The 17,930-nt window shown below is 36.1% G+C and overlaps 1 pseudogene across 1 annotated transcript in view; it reads right to left on the bottom strand.

Annotated features, from left to right (window-relative positions):
• Positions 1-850: 850 nt before the first annotated feature.
• The window catches only part of LOC308340215 (small ribosomal subunit protein eS7-like), a 37,613-nt pseudogene continuing 20,533 nt past the window's right edge, over positions 851-17,930 (bottom strand). The window contains exon 2 of the transcript in view: positions 851-1,463. The product of the transcript in view is annotated as a small ribosomal subunit protein eS7-like (transcript). The remainder of the gene's footprint in view (positions 1,464-17,930) is intronic.

Here is a 17,930-nt window from a genome sequence, read left to right as displayed (position 1 = left end):
TTAACACAGGAAAGTTGATGAACAAACACCCAGAGTACCAAAGAGGCAGAAACTCATGGAGAAAGTACAGCAGGCAACATGGATAGTCAGTTGCCTCATTTCTGTCTTCTGTGTGTCTTTCTCACTGCTGTGAAGGCAGCATGTTCCCCAACTTACTCCAACTGGAAACAAAGTTGCAAATGTGCAGAGATGTGTGAGGTCAGGTCTGTGTCCCACTGAAGGTAAAAAGAAGATAAAATATGTGTTTTGGGAATTCAGGGTAAGGCTGATCTCGTTTCCCCAAAGTACAGTACTCTGAAGATCCTTGTGGCCCTCTCATGGGCTTTGTGCTCTGTGTGCTTCTCACTTAACAGAAGTCAATCCAGAACGTTGTATTATTGACTGAACTGAGCACCATGTGGCTGTGCTGTAGGTCATGTTCCTTGCATAATGTAAGAAGAGCTGGAGGCAGTGGCAGCATAGTGTAATCATAACAAGAACAGATGGAAACTAGACTTCCTGAGGTGAATCCTCTTGGGGTCACCCAGGCTGTGGTACAGCGGGTAGATTCGTACCTTATTTTCCTTGGCCCGCAAATGGAAATAAGAGTAATTGTTCTTGTCTCATAGGGTGACTCTAAGGATGATGGGTTTAACATTTACAGTCTTTGTCATAAGTGAGAGACTTCTCTGTTTGTTAAGTTAATTTTAAGAGTTTTTACTGTAGAGAGAATCCAGTGTTAACTTCCAGGACCTTCTATGATATGAAAACCTGGTTTAGTCCTCTCATATGTACCATCATTGTAGTTTATATTTCCCCTTTCATATTTTTTTTTTTTTTTACTGTCAAAGTTTTATTTAATCATTTTTATTTACAACTGAAACTTGGGGAACTCAGAGTTAACATCCTTGCCTGTGAGCTTCTTATAGACAGCAAAAAAAGTTTCAACCTTGTGCTCCACGTTGTTCTGCTGTGCTTTATCCAAATGAACCTTGATGAGCCGACTACCATCCAGTTTCACACAAATTCTCTTGCCCACAATTTCGCTTGGGAAAACCAAGTCCTCCAGGATCGCGGCATGCACAGCTGTCAAAGTGCGGCTCCTGGGACGCTTTTGCTTATTTTTTGTATGACTTTTTTAGTTGGTTTAGGCAGAATTCTCCTCTGAGCGATAAAGACAACGTGCTTCCCATTGAACTTTTTCTCCAATTCACGGACTTGCGGGACTTGGATTTTCTGGAAAGATTTCAGGTGAGAAACGGGAACAAAGATGATAATAGCTTTCTGAACACCGCCAACTTCAGTTTCCTTGGATACCATGATACTCAGCTCCCTTACCTGGGCTCTGAGGTCGGAGCTCATCTCCAACTCCGGCAGAGCCTGGGAGATGCCAGACTAAAACTTGTTGGGCTTCTCGCCATTGGGCTTCACAATCTTCAACCTTGAACTGAAGATGGACTTCTCCTTGGTGAGAGCGCGCTGGCCTAGGAAGAGCACATTTTTTTATTTTTTTTATCTTATAAGTTTTTATGTATCACTTACTCCTCAGTAGAGTATCAACTCCAGGACAGCAGAGATGTTATTTGTTGCTTGTTACTTAATGGCTAACATAGTGTGTGACATAGTTAAAAGAAAAAATGTTATTCAATGAATGATGGAAGAAAGATCCATAATTCAGATTATGCCTGATATACAAAAGTGGCTGAAATAATACTTAGTAGACACTCAATTAAACTGAATTATGTAATCTCTAGGCCACCCAGGCAAAAGATCAAAAACCTACTAAATGCTTCCATGAGGATTATACAATGTGTTTGTTGTAGTCATGAATGTAATAGAACTGGAGCATAGTGCTGCCAGAGCATAGCTTGAGAGTGTACATAGAGAGTGGGTTCTGGATAATTCTCATTCCTTTCCTGTGCCACCTCAAAACTCTGGAAGGATACTAAAAGATTTCCCAGTTTGGACACCCAATATAGGGGAAGGGTATTGATGGATTTGCAGGGTCATGACAATTCTGTATTTCTAGAGGTCTTCACTCTTTAGATTAAAATGAAAAACAATTGTTTTGTGACTTTTTTGGACATTGTACACAAGTAGCCTACATACAGATATGCGTTTTAATGTCAGAATATATTTCCAAAAAGTTGTTTATTTTTAAGTTAACATACAGTAAAGTTGACTATTTTTATTTTATTTTATTTTATTTTTTTATTTATTTATTTTTTCACTATCAAAATCAAAAGGTTTTTTTATTTATTTTTTTTTTTTTAATTTTCAGCATAACAGTATTCATTGTTTTATTTGACAGATGGAGATCACAAGTAGGCAGAGAAGCAGGCAGAGAGAGAGCAGGAAGCAGGCTCCCTGCTGAGTAGGGAGCCCAATGCGGGGCTCAATCCCAGGACCCTGGGATCATGACCTGAGCCGAAGGCAGAGGCTTTAACCCACTGAGCCACCCAGGTGCCCCGACTATTTTTAGTATATAGGTTTATGAATTGAACACATATATATTCATTTAACCACCACTATAATCAGTATGGAGAATTGTCTGTCATCCAAAATACTCTTTCATGAAATTGAAGAAGAAACAAAAAGATGGAAGACCATTCCATGCTCTTGGATCGGAAGAATAAACATTGTCAAAATGTCTATACTGCTTAGAGCAATCTATACTTTTAATGCCATTCCGATCAAAATTCCACCGGTATTTTTCAAAGAGCTGGAGCAAATAATCCTAAAATATGTATGGAATCAGAAGAGACCCCGAATCGCTAAGGAAATGTTGAAAAACAAAAATAAAACTGGTGGCATCACATTACCTGATTTCAAGGTTTACTACAAAGCTGTGATCACCAAGACAGCATGGTACTGGCACAAAAACAGACACATAGACCAGTGGGACAGAGTAGAGAGCCCAGATATGGACCCTCAACTCTATGGTCAAATAATCTTCGACAAAACAGGAAAAAATATCCAGTGGAAAAAAGACAGTCTCTTCAATAAATGGTGCTGGGAAAACTGGACAGCTATATGTAGAAGAATGAAACTCGACCATTCTCTTACACCGTACACAAAGATAAACTCGAAATGGATAAAAGACCTCGATGTGAGACAGGAATCCATCAGAATCCTAGAGGAGAACATAGGCAGTAACCTCTTCGATATCAGCCACAGCAACTTCTTTCAAGATATGTCTCCAAAGGCAAAGGAAACAAAAGCGAAAATGAACTTTTGGGATTTCACCAAGATCAAAAGCTTCTGCACAGCAAAGGAAACAGTCAACAAAACAAAGAGGCAACCCACGGAATGGGAGGAGATATTTGCAAATGACAGTACAGACAAAAGGTTGATATCCAGGATCTAAAAAGTACTCCTCAAACTCAACGCACACAAAACAGAAAATCATATAAAAAATGGGCAGAAGATATGAACAGACACTTCTCCAATGAAGACATACAAATGGCTATTAGACACATGAAAAAATGTTCATCATCACTAGCCATCAGGGAGATTCAAATTAAAACCACATTGAGATATCACCTTACACCAGTTAGAATGGCCAAGATTAGCAAGACAGGAAACAACATGTGTTGGAGAGGATGTGGAGAAAGGGGAACCCTCTTACAGTGTTGGTGGGAATGCAAGTTGGTGCAGCCGCTTTGGAGAACAGTGTGGGGATTCCTCAAGAAATTAAGCATAGAGCTTTCCTATGACCGTGCAATTGCACTACTGGGTATTTACCCCAAAGATACAGATGTAGTGAAAAGAAGGGCCATCTGTACCCCAATGTTTTTAGCAGCAATGGCCACGGTCGGCAAACTGTGGAAAGAACCAAGATGCCCTTCAACGGACGAATAGATAAGGAAGATGTGGTCCATATACACTATGGAGTATTATGCCTCCATCAGAAAGGATGAATACCCAACTTTTGTAGCAACATGGACGAGACTGGAAGAGATTATGCTGAGTGAAATAAGTCAAGCAGAGAGAGTCAAGTATCATATGGTTTCACTTATTTGTGGAGCATAACAAATAACATGGAGGACATGGGGAGATGGAGAGGAGAAGGGAGTTGAGGGAAATTGGAAGGGGAGGTGAACCATGAGAGACTATGGACTCTGAAAAACAACCTGAGGGTTTTGAAGGAGTGGGGAGTGGGAGGTTGGAGGAACCAGGTGGTGGGTATTAGGGAGGGCACGGATTGCATGGAACACTGGGTGTGGTGCAAAAATAATGAATACTGTTACGCTGAAAAGAAATAAAAAATTAAAAAAAATACTCTTTCATGCTGTCCACTTGTATTCACACTGATATGTAACTAGAGTTTTATCTTTTTTATTATTCCACATAAATGGAATCATAGAATATGTGACCATCAGAGGCTACAATCCATACAATCCAAAATTGTTGCCTGAATCAGTAATTTACTCTTTTTATTGCTAAGAAAAATTGCATTGAAGGGATTTGTCACTGTTTGTTTATTCTCCCACTGAAGACCGTTTAGGTTGTTTCCAGTGTTGAGTAATGATGAAAAAATAATTGTAGTGAATCTTTTTGGTACCACATATTCTTCTAGTTGAAGGAATATAGTGACAGGGCAGAAAAGTTTTAAAGCCCATTATTCTTAAACTCTATTGAGAAGTTAATTATATTCAAAAATTTTCAAAAATCATAAAATCAAATGTGTGGCTTGAAGTTTTTTCTAGATGCCTAAGATTTCATTCCAGTATATTTGAAAGAATGTAACCAAAGGTTGAATTGAGACTACTGAGACATTCACCTGTTTCTTAGTCTGAATTATGATTATTTGCTATTAAAACAGACAACAAAGGGGCACCTGGGTGGCGCAGTCGGTTAAGTGTCCAACTCTTGATTTTGGCTCAGGTGGTAATCTCAGAGTCATGAGGTCATGAGGTCATGAGGTCATGAGGTCCAGCCCCGCCTCTACTCTGCACTCAGCACAGAAGCTGCTTAGGACTCTCTCTCCCTCTACCCTTCCCAGTAAAATAAATAAATAAATCATTAAAAAAACATACAACAGAGTTTGTATTTAAGATTATATTATACTGGGGGCACCTGAGTGGCTCAGTGGGTTAAGCCTCTGCCTTCGGCTCAGGTCATGATCTCAGGGTCCTGGGATGGAGCCCTGGATCTGGCTCTCTGCTCCGCAGGGAGCCTGCTTCCCCTCTCTCTGCCTGCCTCTCTGCCTACTTGTGATCTCTCTCTGTCAAATAAATAAATAAGATCTTAAAAAAAAAGATTGTATTATACTGAACTGATAAATCATTGAACATTATATCAAAAACCAGTGATGTACTATCTCTTGGCCAATTGATTTTAAATAAATTAAACAAATAAACAAATAAAATTATATATAGAGATTTTGCTTTGTTTTGTTCTGTTTTAAGATTATTGAGCATAATCTATCAGAATTTTAGAGGAGGGGCTAGGGAACATGTGTTTTATTTACATCCTCCTAAGGGATTCTGATGAACACCTCAGGTTAAGATTGACTGCTCTGAATTTTTGAAATTGAACCAGAACAATATTGGACAGTACCTCACTTCAAAGAAGATGATACAATGTAGTTGATTAGTTTCCATATGTCATGTCATTGTAACCTGATTCTTGGTTAACTTTGAACTATTTCCTTTAAATATTGAAAATAAGACTATTACCTAGATGCCAGAGTTTTCATTATTGACCTCCTCCCAAAAAGTTATCATTAATTCATAGTCTAATATGAATGGCTTATAAAGTTGATACTGGGAGAGACTGTCCTATTTAAGTATATATGACAGCGGTGACTCAGTGTGGATCCCACAGTAAAATTGGAAGTAATGCACTGAGGACATCTTTGGCCCCAAAGGGAAGGTAGATGGTGGATCAGTGCCAGCCCTCTTTTAGCACTTGCTGTTTTACAAGAGTCAAGCATACTTCCAATGTTCAGTCATCTCTCCTAGATTTCCTTTTCCCTATAATTCCGATTTTCATATCAAACTGACTGAGAAACTAAATCTAGTACATCAGGCCACATCTTTCAGTACTTTACTGTCAAATGTGTCCTGTCTGTGCAATTCCCCTCACTTACTTAAATCAAAGAATACACACATGTTACTTAGACTGACATATCTGGTCCATTCAGTAGAACAGCCAGAAAGGAATGACAGAGGTTGGTTACCTGAGGTATTAGAATCAGTTCACAAAAGAAATAAAGTAACAAGAATGAGTTTTATCATGATTTAAAGAATTGCTTCTTCCCTAAATAACAATATTTGTTGCTCAAACAGGATCACAGATGACTGATTGGTAGGTAGGAAATTTGTAGTTCTAAATTGGTACTATTTCCACTGAGCAATTTTGGTGTAAAAAACAGTGGCTGTGATAGAAGATAAAACAATAGGAGAAAACCAAAACAAAACCTTCGGATGGCTTTTATTTAACAAAACTGCTTCAGGGGCACCTGGGTGCCTCAGTGGGTTAAGCCTTTGCCTTCTGCTCAGGTCATGATCTTAGGGTCCTGGGATCAAGCTTCCCCCTCTGCCTCTGCCTGCCTCTCTGCCTACTTGTGATCTCTCTCTCTCTCTGTCAAATAAATAAATGAAATCTTAAAAAAAAAAAAAAAACTGCTTTGATTTACAAACACATGCCTACTGGTCTGAAATGGTTAATTCAAGTTTTTTATTTCCTTTTTTCCTTTTTTAAGTCTATGGATTTATTAAGAGTATTATCAGTGCCTTTCTTAGGAAAATTCATTTTACAAAATGGCTTAATATCTGTTCCCTTCGTTCATGTCTATGAGGTTAAGTAGGGATAAAGACAGACGTATTATTCACATGTTTTTAAAACCCTGAAATTTTAAGTTTAAGAAGAATGGGCCAATATGTTCCCTGGCTTATTGGAGAAGTAGTTATATAATTCTTTTTTGCAGAATGCTTGACATTCTACCTGAACATGGTAAGTTCGTAAATGTTCATCCTGTTAGAAGGGGAAAACGTCAAGTTTATACTGTCAAGGTTAAGGAAAGTGAATTCCTTTTACTTTAGGTCATAAGCTTCTTAAACAGGCTTTTAATTTGAGTTTCTTACAAAAAAGATTATCTGAGCTACTGGGAATTCTTTCTAAAAGACTTATGTACTCAATTAGTGAAGAAGAGTTCGTTCCTCTTTCTGGCTTATAGTTCAATGAGGCTTTCTTTCTCTGGCTTTGTTTTCATAAATGCCTAACCAGGTTAAGATGTAAAAGTGCATTTGTTAATGACATTCACTATTGCCATTTATATTTAAATAGTGCTAGACAATTATGACATGATTTAGTTATTTCTTTTGAATATTAATGTTTCACAATGCTTGAATGCTTGTCCCATCCAAAGCTTCAAGTTTAGTTTAAAATTTTTTATAATGCAAATGCAGTTACACATTTAAAATCCCACTATCATAAACATAACTATTAGTTCCACTTTAAATGCCAAAAAGAGATGGAGCTTTAACAAGCTCTTTCAAACAATTTCATTCTAATATGAACAAAAAACTAAGAAGAGAGAAATGTGCTCCTAAATACATTTTATATTCTTTTTACAGAGGACTTTCTTTCCTCTTTCCTCTTTTTCTTTTCTTTCTTTTTTTTTTTTTTTTCCTGCTTCTTTTCTCATAAGTTTATAGGAATTTAGCTTCATTGAGGCAGGTGCAAGATTGAGGCTTCCCTTTGTGCACGCTGAGCACTAGGAAGACCATTTCTCTTTACCACGTCTGGGCAACCTAGATGTCTAATTAAATAAATGTCCAGACAAACAAGCGCTTGTTAGTTTGGCATTTTTATGATATAAACAAGAAAAAGGAGTTGTTGTTTTAAGCATATTTGAACAGATATAACTGTACTTTTATCTTCTGAGCAAAAAAAAAAAATGTTACAGGAGATGTTATAAAATGTCAGAGTAAACATTCACAAGACAGGAGGTTCTAGACTAAGAACGTTATAAACCAGGAACCGACAACCAGACCAAACATACCACACAAGCATTACTTACCCGTTGAATCACTTTGCACATTTGTGACGTTTCTATTCTGATAAAGCAAATAACTACCTTTTGAGTTTTTAAGTTTGTAGGGGAGTGTGGAGAATGTTCACTAAACATAGAGTAAGGATATGTTTGGATGGCTTTGATTGTTTTTGTTACTGAGTAGGTAAAGATTATAATAGCCTCCTATTTTGGCTTACAGTTGTGCACCTTTAAATTTCATTCATATGTTTTTTTTTCCCCTATGTACTGATCAATCACTCTCAGTGTTTCTCTGTGTTTAGTATCATTATTATCTCATATCCCATTTTACAAATAAGGAAACGAGTCTAAGTGATGTGCTTAGAGTCACAGGAGCATTAAATGATAGAGCCAGGGTTTAAAACAGAGCATTCTGGCTTTAGACCATGTTCTCATTCAAGACACTATGTATTTAAGCATCCTTGGAAAGACTTTGATGTGTACACTAATTAAAATATTTAAGGCCCAATGCAGAGTGAAGTAGTGGGCTTTGAAATCTTGCACTAGCATAATCTCTTATCATGAGGTTGATATTATGCTTCCTCCTATGAGATGCTTTTGATTATATTTGTAACATACCTTAGGGAAAGTTTACTATTGCAAAGAAGTAATAAAACATTATAAAAGGAGTTCTCATAATTCCTCAAGTCCTATTTTATTTAATACCAATTTACAGTTGTTCTTTCTACAACACTTTTCTTAGTTAAGCGTTGAGTGTTCATTGTGTAGAAAGAAGTTGAATTATCTATACTAGTTATTTGAAGTTCTTGGAAAATTAAACACTGTGTACTCATTACAAGGTATGGATACATCAGGGTGTAGTTATTTTAACTGTAAGAGGGAACTTTGAGATCTAAATCAAGTCTCTGGAGGAACATCTTGTAACTTTGGTCCTACTTTATATTATCATCAGCTCTTCCTTTTAACCCATACCTCATGTTTTCTAAAAATAGCACTAGCTCAGCAGAGATCCACATTTGGGTATACTACCAACAGTAAACTCATTTGAGGGCTTTGTGGGCATTTATATATCTTTGCTCTGCTAATTTTAATAACCAGGCATCCATTCTTAGCAGAAGAAAGTAACTATCTAAAGAGAGTCCAGAGATATAAAATATTCCAGCTACATGAAATATTCCAGCTAGCCATTATGGCAGGAATATTAAACTTTCCAGCTTACTTTAAGAAAAGGAGATTAAGGGGCGCCTGGGTGGCTCAGTGGGTTGGAGCTTCTACCTTCGGCTCGGGTCATGATCCCAGGGTCCTGGGATGGAGCCCCGCATTGGGCTCTGTGCCCATCAGGAAGCCTGCTTTCCCCCCCCCCCCCGACCCCGCCTGCCTCTCTGCCTACTTGTGATCTCTGTCTGTCAAATACATAAACAAAAACTTAAAAAAAAAAAAGAAAAGGAGATTAAAGTGCACTGCATATCCTCAAAGAAGTAAGAAATGCTGATTTGTGGTGTTCTCAAAGAGGAATTCCTTCTTCTCTGTGATTTCCTTGTATGAAAAGAATAATTGGTGCATCCCAAATAAGGATTTTCTATGAAGTGAGTTTCTATGGATTCTAGCCAAATGTATCAGCACATTAGAAAATCAGAGTTGCAGAAATCTCTCTCAGAATATCTCACATGTGTCTTGGGGCTAGGTCTAAGATAAAACTCTTAAGCCTTCAGAAAGTCACCATTTTTTACCCAGAAGCCAAGTATCATCTCTTATATCAAATATACTGTAGACATACTAGACCATTTACAATTAGAATAAAGGACTGCTACAGATGTCTTTATCCCAGTTTCTGAAGAAATCATACTTCCAAAGTCCATTCTATAGAAGTATAGGGTAATTGAAAGGAAACCTTGGCAGAATATGATAGATATATTCCTGTACCTCTGAGTGTTTATCTGTAGCTCTTTCTGTCATGATGAATGGTCTCAAGTACATTCCATCTCAGTGCTAGTGAAATAGAATCAATATTGCAAATTTGAAACTTGAAACTAACCATTTCAGGGTATGGAGAAGACCACTGCACAAATGGTTGCATTTTATTAAATGAGAATATTCAGTAAAATTCCATACTGCAAATGCAAAATGCAAATGGTTGCATTTTATTAAATGAAAGTATTCATAAAATCCATACTGTTTTAGCTTATTCCTAGGAAAAGTTAATGTCTGCATGTTGAAACTATCTCTTTATTCTTACTCCTTTTCCCCATATTTTTTATTCACACCATTAACACTTAAAATACAATTTATTCCTAGATATGAGAAATAACCAAGTACATCCATTTGGCCTCCATATATTTTTATTACTTCTATTTCTGTATCTGTAAATATATGTGTGGACAAATGCAACTGGTTATAACTGTATTCTGCATGTTTCCTGTTTCTTTTAAACTAATCAAAATATTCATTTTTTTTTCAATAAAACCTATATAATTTTCTTAAATTTTTGATTTATTAAAGTTTGTAAATGAACTTCTGATCTTTTTCACACACTGTTTGGCATTTGCATTTTCTATCTTACTCTAAATCTCTGAGAAAATCTTTAATTTCTTCTTTTTCCCGAGTATACTAATAGTTATCATGCCTATTCTGCTGTTATCGAAGAGTCCCCTTTCCTCTTTTCAAATTGCTCCTCAAATACTTAACATGGATTCTTTCAACAAATATTACTCCCATTAAAAATAAACATAGAACAACTAAATGTATCTTGAGATTTGTGCTCACTACCATGCCAACTGGAAAACCATAATTTAGGCTGTCCATCACCAACTGTGGGTAGCATTCACACAGAGGAACCATCTCCTGAGCTCCTGGGTATTCCCATCCTTTATCAGGGTATGCCTTGGTTTGTCACATGGCTTACAGTCAAGGTCTTCTGTTTTAAAATAATGTCTCTTTTATTTGTTTGTTTATTTATTTATTTGTTTGTTTATTTTTAAAATATTTTATTTATTTATTTGACAGAGAGATCACAATTAGGCAGAGAGGCAGGCAGAGAGAGAGGGAGAAGCAGGCTCCCTGCTGAGCAGAGAGCACCTGATGTGGGGCTCAATCCCAGGACCCTGAGATCATGACCTGAGCCGAAGGCAGATGCTTAACCCGCTGAACCACTCAGGTTCCCCAATGTCTCTTCTATTTTTAAACAATAGGGAAATGAATACAGATTATAGCATAGATATAATTATTAAAATATCCAAAATGAAAGAAGAAACAAGCATAAAGGAATAGCTACTTTTAGTAAAGACATTATCAGCCATAGGAGAAAAAAAAAATCTAATTAAGAAAATAACTGTAGTTGAGCTCCAGAAAGCAGGAAATTGTTGAAAACTACTGGACTAAACTAATAACTTCAAACTATTCTATTTACCATTTATCATCTTAATTCTTTTCTTGCTAAGATATTTTACTGCTAATTATTCTAAATGATTTTCAGAATAAGCATATGGCCCATGTCATAATTGAAGTCAACAAACATTAATATCTGTTTAAAAATAATTATATGCCAGCAAACTTACATGGATGGCATTTAGTTACTTGTTAAATATAGGATTCTAATTAGAATCTAGTTAGAGGTATTTGTTTAAAGAAAGGAATATGTTTTGGTTTTGCTATGTTTCTTTTAGTTCTTAAAGGATTTTAAGCTTTGTCTTCTGCTTTTAAGTCCTTGTAAAAGAGTTTCAATGGGGGAAAAATCTTCATTTATCTTTGTCTCTCTGCCTCTGTCTTATATATACACTTACATACAGTTACTATATATACACAAACACACACATATGCATATATATGAACCTGAATAAAAATAAGTTTTAACATTACTACCTTTGGAAATGTCTGTATTTTTTACTTGATTTTTTTTTAATCCTGTGAGAAAAGCACCTTCTAGGGGATATCATTATACATGCTTTGTATTTATTAAAGTTGAATTTTTTCTATGAGCTGGATTAGCAATAATAAAGAAGGAGGGCATTGAAAAGGAGAAAACTATATGAAAAAATGATATTTTAAACTCTTTCGTGTATCTGAATTACCTAGACAGTCTTTTATCTGATGGGATGTTTCTGTTGTGTTTAAGGAGAGAGTTATTTCTTGAGTCACTTACTATATTATGTTAAATACATGATAAAAATATAGTAGGTTAACAATATACTAGATTAAACTTGAATATAGGTTATTATACTTTTTTTTTCCTCAGCATAATCCCATAAATGCTGCTTTACCCATTTCTAGTTACTCTCTTTTGGTTATTTGTAAACTTGTATCCTGTTAGCCTTCTAGAATGCTAATAATTTTATTGTCAAAATGAGTGATCCTGACAATTTAAACTTTGAGTTTTCAGTAAATTATAGCCTGCAAAGAGAATAGAAACAAGTTATCACATTTTGTCTTAAACTGTAGATGACTTTGACAACAATCTTTCAGTGTAAGTATTCAGGAAACCTGGTAAAATATGCCATCAATTTTGCTGCAAATTATGCTCAGACATCTTGGTGATGTGGTAAGTATATGGTAGGTGATTAATCATGCTAAATGAAAGTAGATGTATTGATGTGGAAAACAATTTTTAATTTTTACTTCTCTGAGCTATTAGGTTTACATTTTTATCTAGTTCTAGATCTTGAGGATCATGAATGGCATGTTAAGGCATGAAGCATATGTCAGTGTTATGTGCTAATAATAAGAATAGTATAAACACGATTTATACTGGCTGGGCAATTCAGCTTTTTTCTACCACATTATCTAGTGATCCTAGAAATATCCCTAAGTTCTTTCAGACTCATGAATTAAGGTAGAGGTCAAATTTAATTTTGTGAATTTATTTTTTTGTCTGTAATTTTATGATGGTGATAAATATATCTCTAAAATATTGGGATATGGTAATTTTCTGAATTACAATAGGAAGGGTACTCTGTTGTAGATGCCTGAGAAATGTGTCTAGGCATGTAGCCAAAATGTCTTCCTGTATACTTGAGAATTCTTTACATTCTATTACTGAAGTTGAAAAATACATGTAAATAGTGTATTCTGTTAATAGTGGATCATTGTTTTATATTTATATAAAATAATTTTTAAAGTTTTAAAGAACCTAAAAATTTCAAAATATTGCACAGAAATCTTGGAGTGTAACTTATGATCCAAGAAGACATGCAAGAAATATTCTGTCATTTTAAACATCTGGCACATCATCAGTTATCAAATTAAATAGTGAGACTATTAATTGATAAGCATCTAAATGGTTAGTTTTCCTGGCATTTTTTATAAGATTTTTTTTTAAGATTTTATTTTTTTATTTGAGAAAGACAGAGAATGGGAGAGAGAGAGAGAGAATGAGAAGGGGGAGGGTCAGAGGGAGAAGCAGACTCCCTGCTGAGCAGAGAGCCTGATGTGGGACTCGATCCTGGGACTCCAGGATCATGACCTGAACCTAAGGCAGTCATTTAACCAACTGACCCACCCAGGTGCCCTTATAAGATTTTAAAAAATACAGTGTCTCATTGATCCTGAGCTAAGTCTTTTTGTTATTTCTAACGTAAGATAATTCTGGCCTCTGTTTCCAACAACTAGGTGGGTCACTGTTCTGTTTTGTGTTACTGAAGATCATAGTAAGACAATCGTATTTCTGGAACATTTAAGAATTTAGAAAGGAGAGATGATCCCCTTTCTCATGTGGTTTATAAACAATACTGAAAGAGCAAAAAAGCATACTAAATGATTAAAGAATAATGAAGATAATATACAAGATAATGGGATATATGTCATTTCTTACTAATTATATATGTATTCATCTACAGACTTTTGTATTACTGAAAGTTTGCTTTTATTGGCGGCAAATAACTGTTAGCAGGATTGCTGGATATAATGGTAATTACAGGCAGACCTTTTCCATGTGCGTCACTTTATTGCACTTTGCAGATACTGCATTTTTTACATTGAAGGTTTCTGGCAATCCTGCATCAAGCAAGTCTGTCAGTGCCATTTGTCCAGGTGCTTGGGGCTCCACAAACTGTATCCGTATAAGACAGCAACTTAGGCAAATGTTGTGTGTGTTCTACCTTTTGCACCAACCAAGCATTCCCTCATCTCTTTCCCTCTCCTCAGGCCTCCCTATTCCCCACAATGTTGAAATTTGGGGCACCTGGGAGGTTCAGTTGGTTAAGCATTTGACTCTTGGATTCAGCTCAGGCCATGATCTCAGGGCCATGGGATCAGGCCCCGCACATGGCTTGTGCTCAGCATGGAGTCTATCTGAACTTCTCTCCCTTTTCCTCTCCCTCTGCCCCCTGCACTCTCTCTCTCCATCTCTCTCTCTCAAATAAACAGACAAATAAATAAAACATTTTTAAAAATACTAAATTAATAGAAATGATTAAGTTTAGCAAAGAAGGCCTTCCAAAAGTGAGAAAGGCCAAGAGCTGAGCTTCTTACAACAGTTAGCCAAGGTTGCAAACGCAAAGAAAGAGTTCTTAAAGGAGATTAAAAGTGCTACTGCACTGAACACACACATGATGAGCACGAGACAGACTTACCGCGGATGTGGACAAAGTTTTAGTGGTCTGGTTAGAAGTCAAAGCAGCCACAACATTTCCTAAAACCCAAGCCTACTCTGGAATAAGGTCCTAAGTCTCTTTAATTCTGTGAAGGCGGAGAGAGGTGAGGCAGCTGCAGAAGAGTTTGAAGCTAACAGAGCTTGGTTCATGAGATGCTCAGAAAGAAGCCGTCTCCAAAACGTAAAGATGCAAGGTGAAGCAGCAAGTGCTGATGTACAAACGGTAGCAAGTTAGCCACATCTAGCCAAGATCATTAATGAAGGTGGCTACAGGAAACAACAGATGGTTAGTGTAAATAAAGTGGCCTTTTATTGGAAGAAGATACCATTTAGTGATTTCATAGCTAGAGAGGAGAAATCAGTGCCTGGCTTCAAAACTTCAATGGACAGCAGCTAATGCAGCTGGTGACTTTAAGGTGAAGCCAGTGCTCACTTACCTCTCCCAAAATTCTAGTGCCCTTAAGAATTGCTAAATCTACAAGAATTATGCTTGTGCTTTGTAAAAGGAACGACAAAGCCTGGATGACAGCACCTCTGCTTACAACGAGATTACTGAATATTTTAAGTCCACTGTTGAGAACTGCTGCTCAGAAAAAAACAAAAAAACCCAGAAACAAACAAACAAACAAACAAACAAAAAAACTCCTTTGAAAATATTATTGCTTTTTGACAATGCACTACATCACCCAAGAGCTCTGATGAAGATGTACAGTGAGGTAAGTGTCTCCTTGTCTGCTAACACAACATCCATGCTGTAGCCCATGCGGATCAAAAACTAATTTTGACTTAAATTCTTATTATTTAAGAAATACATTTTGTAAGGCTACACCTGCCATAGATAGGGATTCCTGTGACAGACCTGATCTGGGCAAAGTAAATGGAAAACTTTGTGGAAAGGATTCACCATTCTAGATGCCTTGAGAACATTCGTGATTCATGAGAAAAGGTCAAAATATCAATATGAACAGGAGTGTGGAAGAAATTCCAACCCTCAAGGGTGACTGTAAGGGTTTCAGTGGAGGAAATAATGCAGTTATGGTGGAAATAGCAAAAGAACTAGAATTAAAAGTGGAGCCTAAAGATGTGACTGAATTGCTACAATCTCATGATAAAACTTCAATGGGTGAGTAAGGGTTTCTTATGGATAAGAAAAAAAGTGGTATCTTGAGATGGAATGTACTCCTGGTAAAGATGCTGTGAAGATCATTGAAATAATAGCAGAGGATTTAGAATATTACATAAACTTAGTTGATAAAGCAGTGGCAGCATTTGAGAAGACTGACTCCAATTTTGGAAGTTCTATTGTGGGTAAAATGCTATAAAACATCATCACGTGGGACAGACAAATTGTGAAAGGAAGAGTCAATTGATGTGCAAACTTCAATTTTGTCTTAAAGAAACTGCCACAGCCACCCTAGCCTTCAATAACCACCACCCTGATCGGTCACCAGTCATCAGCATCAAGACAAGACACTCCATCAGCCAAAAGATTAGGACTTGCTAAAAGCTTGGGCGATACTTAACTTTTTTTTAAAACCAGTAAAGTATTTTTTATATAAAGGTATGTGCATTGTTTTGTAGACATAATGCTCTTGCACAATTACTAGATTGCAGTATAGTTTAAACATAACTGTTTTATGTATTGGGGAACCGAAATAATTTATTTGACTGTCTCATTGCAATATTTGCTTTATTGCAACATCTGGATCCAAACTCCCAATGTCTCTGAGGTATGCCGGCATTTGTTTGACTTCACTGGAAATTACAAATATGTTTTCTAGAGTACCATTTTCAAGTCTCACCTCCCTCCAAAAAATTATCAGTTAGAAATACATTTATTGTGTATCCATGTCAGAACTTGATATTGTCAGTTTTGTTCGTTAGTGTTGTTTTTTTCCCCATTCAGATGGCATACCATGGTTGTAATTCGCATTTATCTAATGATTAGTAATATTGAGCATCTCTTTATTTTATTTAATTTAGTTAGTCAGCAAATAGTACCTCATAAGTTTCAGATGTAGAGTTCAGTGACTGATCAGTTGCATGTAACACCTGGTGCAATGAGCATCTCTTGATGTGTTTATTTGTCATCTTTTCACACCCTTTTGATGAAATATCTGGCATATTTTCTGTACATTCAGCTTTCATTTGCTTATTCATCCTGTATCCTTAAACATTACTAAACTTACCTTTTAGTTCTAGAAGCATTCATTTCTTCTTTTTTCTCTTACTGCACCAGCAAAGACACCAAGTGTGATGTTCCACAGCAGTGAATAGTATAGGACTTTCTAGCCTTGTTCCTCATCTTAAGGAGAAATTTTTTGAATTGTCATGTATAATATTAGCTGAGGCTTCTTTTTTTTTTTTTTTTTTGAATACTCTTTATCAGGGGGAGGAAGGTCCCTTGTATAACTAATTTGCTGAAAGTTTTTATCAGGAATAGTATAATTTATCTATTAGTATAGTATAATTTATCTATTAGTATTATATATATAAAACAGCTATAATATAATATCATAGATAATATAATATAATAGATAAATTATTATAATAGATATATAGATATATAATAGATAAATTATACTAAATACAGAGATTAGCTCCTATTTCCTAGAGTAAATACCAAGTCTCTGAGGCGCTCTCCCCAACCATGTGCCGTCTCACTCTGTGAGGGGTCATATCCCACATCCAGCTGCTGAGACCCATCTCACAGTATTTAGCCAAGCATGTACTGACTGGAGAGATGGGTTCAACCAGAGATATAAGGCAGTACTTAAATATATATGTATCTTCAGCTCAGATACCTTTCCTGCATTTGAGAACCATATTTTCAAGAGATTAAGAGATATTTTTAAGTATTTAATAGATGTATTGAATTTTAAAGCTAAGTTAATAACTAAATGCATTATTTCACCCTTACTCAGTACCTTCTGTCCTGTATTCAACATCTTAGTCAAGGTCACCCCTATCTACTCATCCTTAGGAGTTTACAAACCTTGTCAGCCATATCCCCTAATAAAATTTGTCACTAGGTTTTATCTGTCTCCTATTCAAGAACTATGAAACAGTGTACCGATGAGTTTTACTGATGCTCTATCTAAATCGATCTTTATCTCTTTCTTTTTCAAGTTCATATAATCTTTACCAATGCATCTCTCCTCCAAATTTCTTTACTTTCTAATCTATCTACCAAGTATTTTTCTCTATGAAAACTATTTGAAATCTGTGACAGTATTTAAAGTGATTAATACTTCCCCCTTGACTAGCATATAATGTCCAAGATCTTCTGTACTGTGCTACCTTAGTAAAAATATTTCTTCGGTTTTCCTTTTGAGCCTCCTCTCATTGCTCATCACTACCCTGGCT

The sequence above is a fragment of the Martes martes genome (genome assembly GCF_963455335.1).
Source record: "Martes martes genome assembly, chromosome: 3".
NCBI classification, from domain to species: Eukaryota; Metazoa; Chordata; class Mammalia; order Carnivora; family Mustelidae; genus Martes; species Martes martes.
Note: the sequence above shows the minus strand (reverse complement) of the source record. Positions and strands in the feature narration are given on the sequence as shown.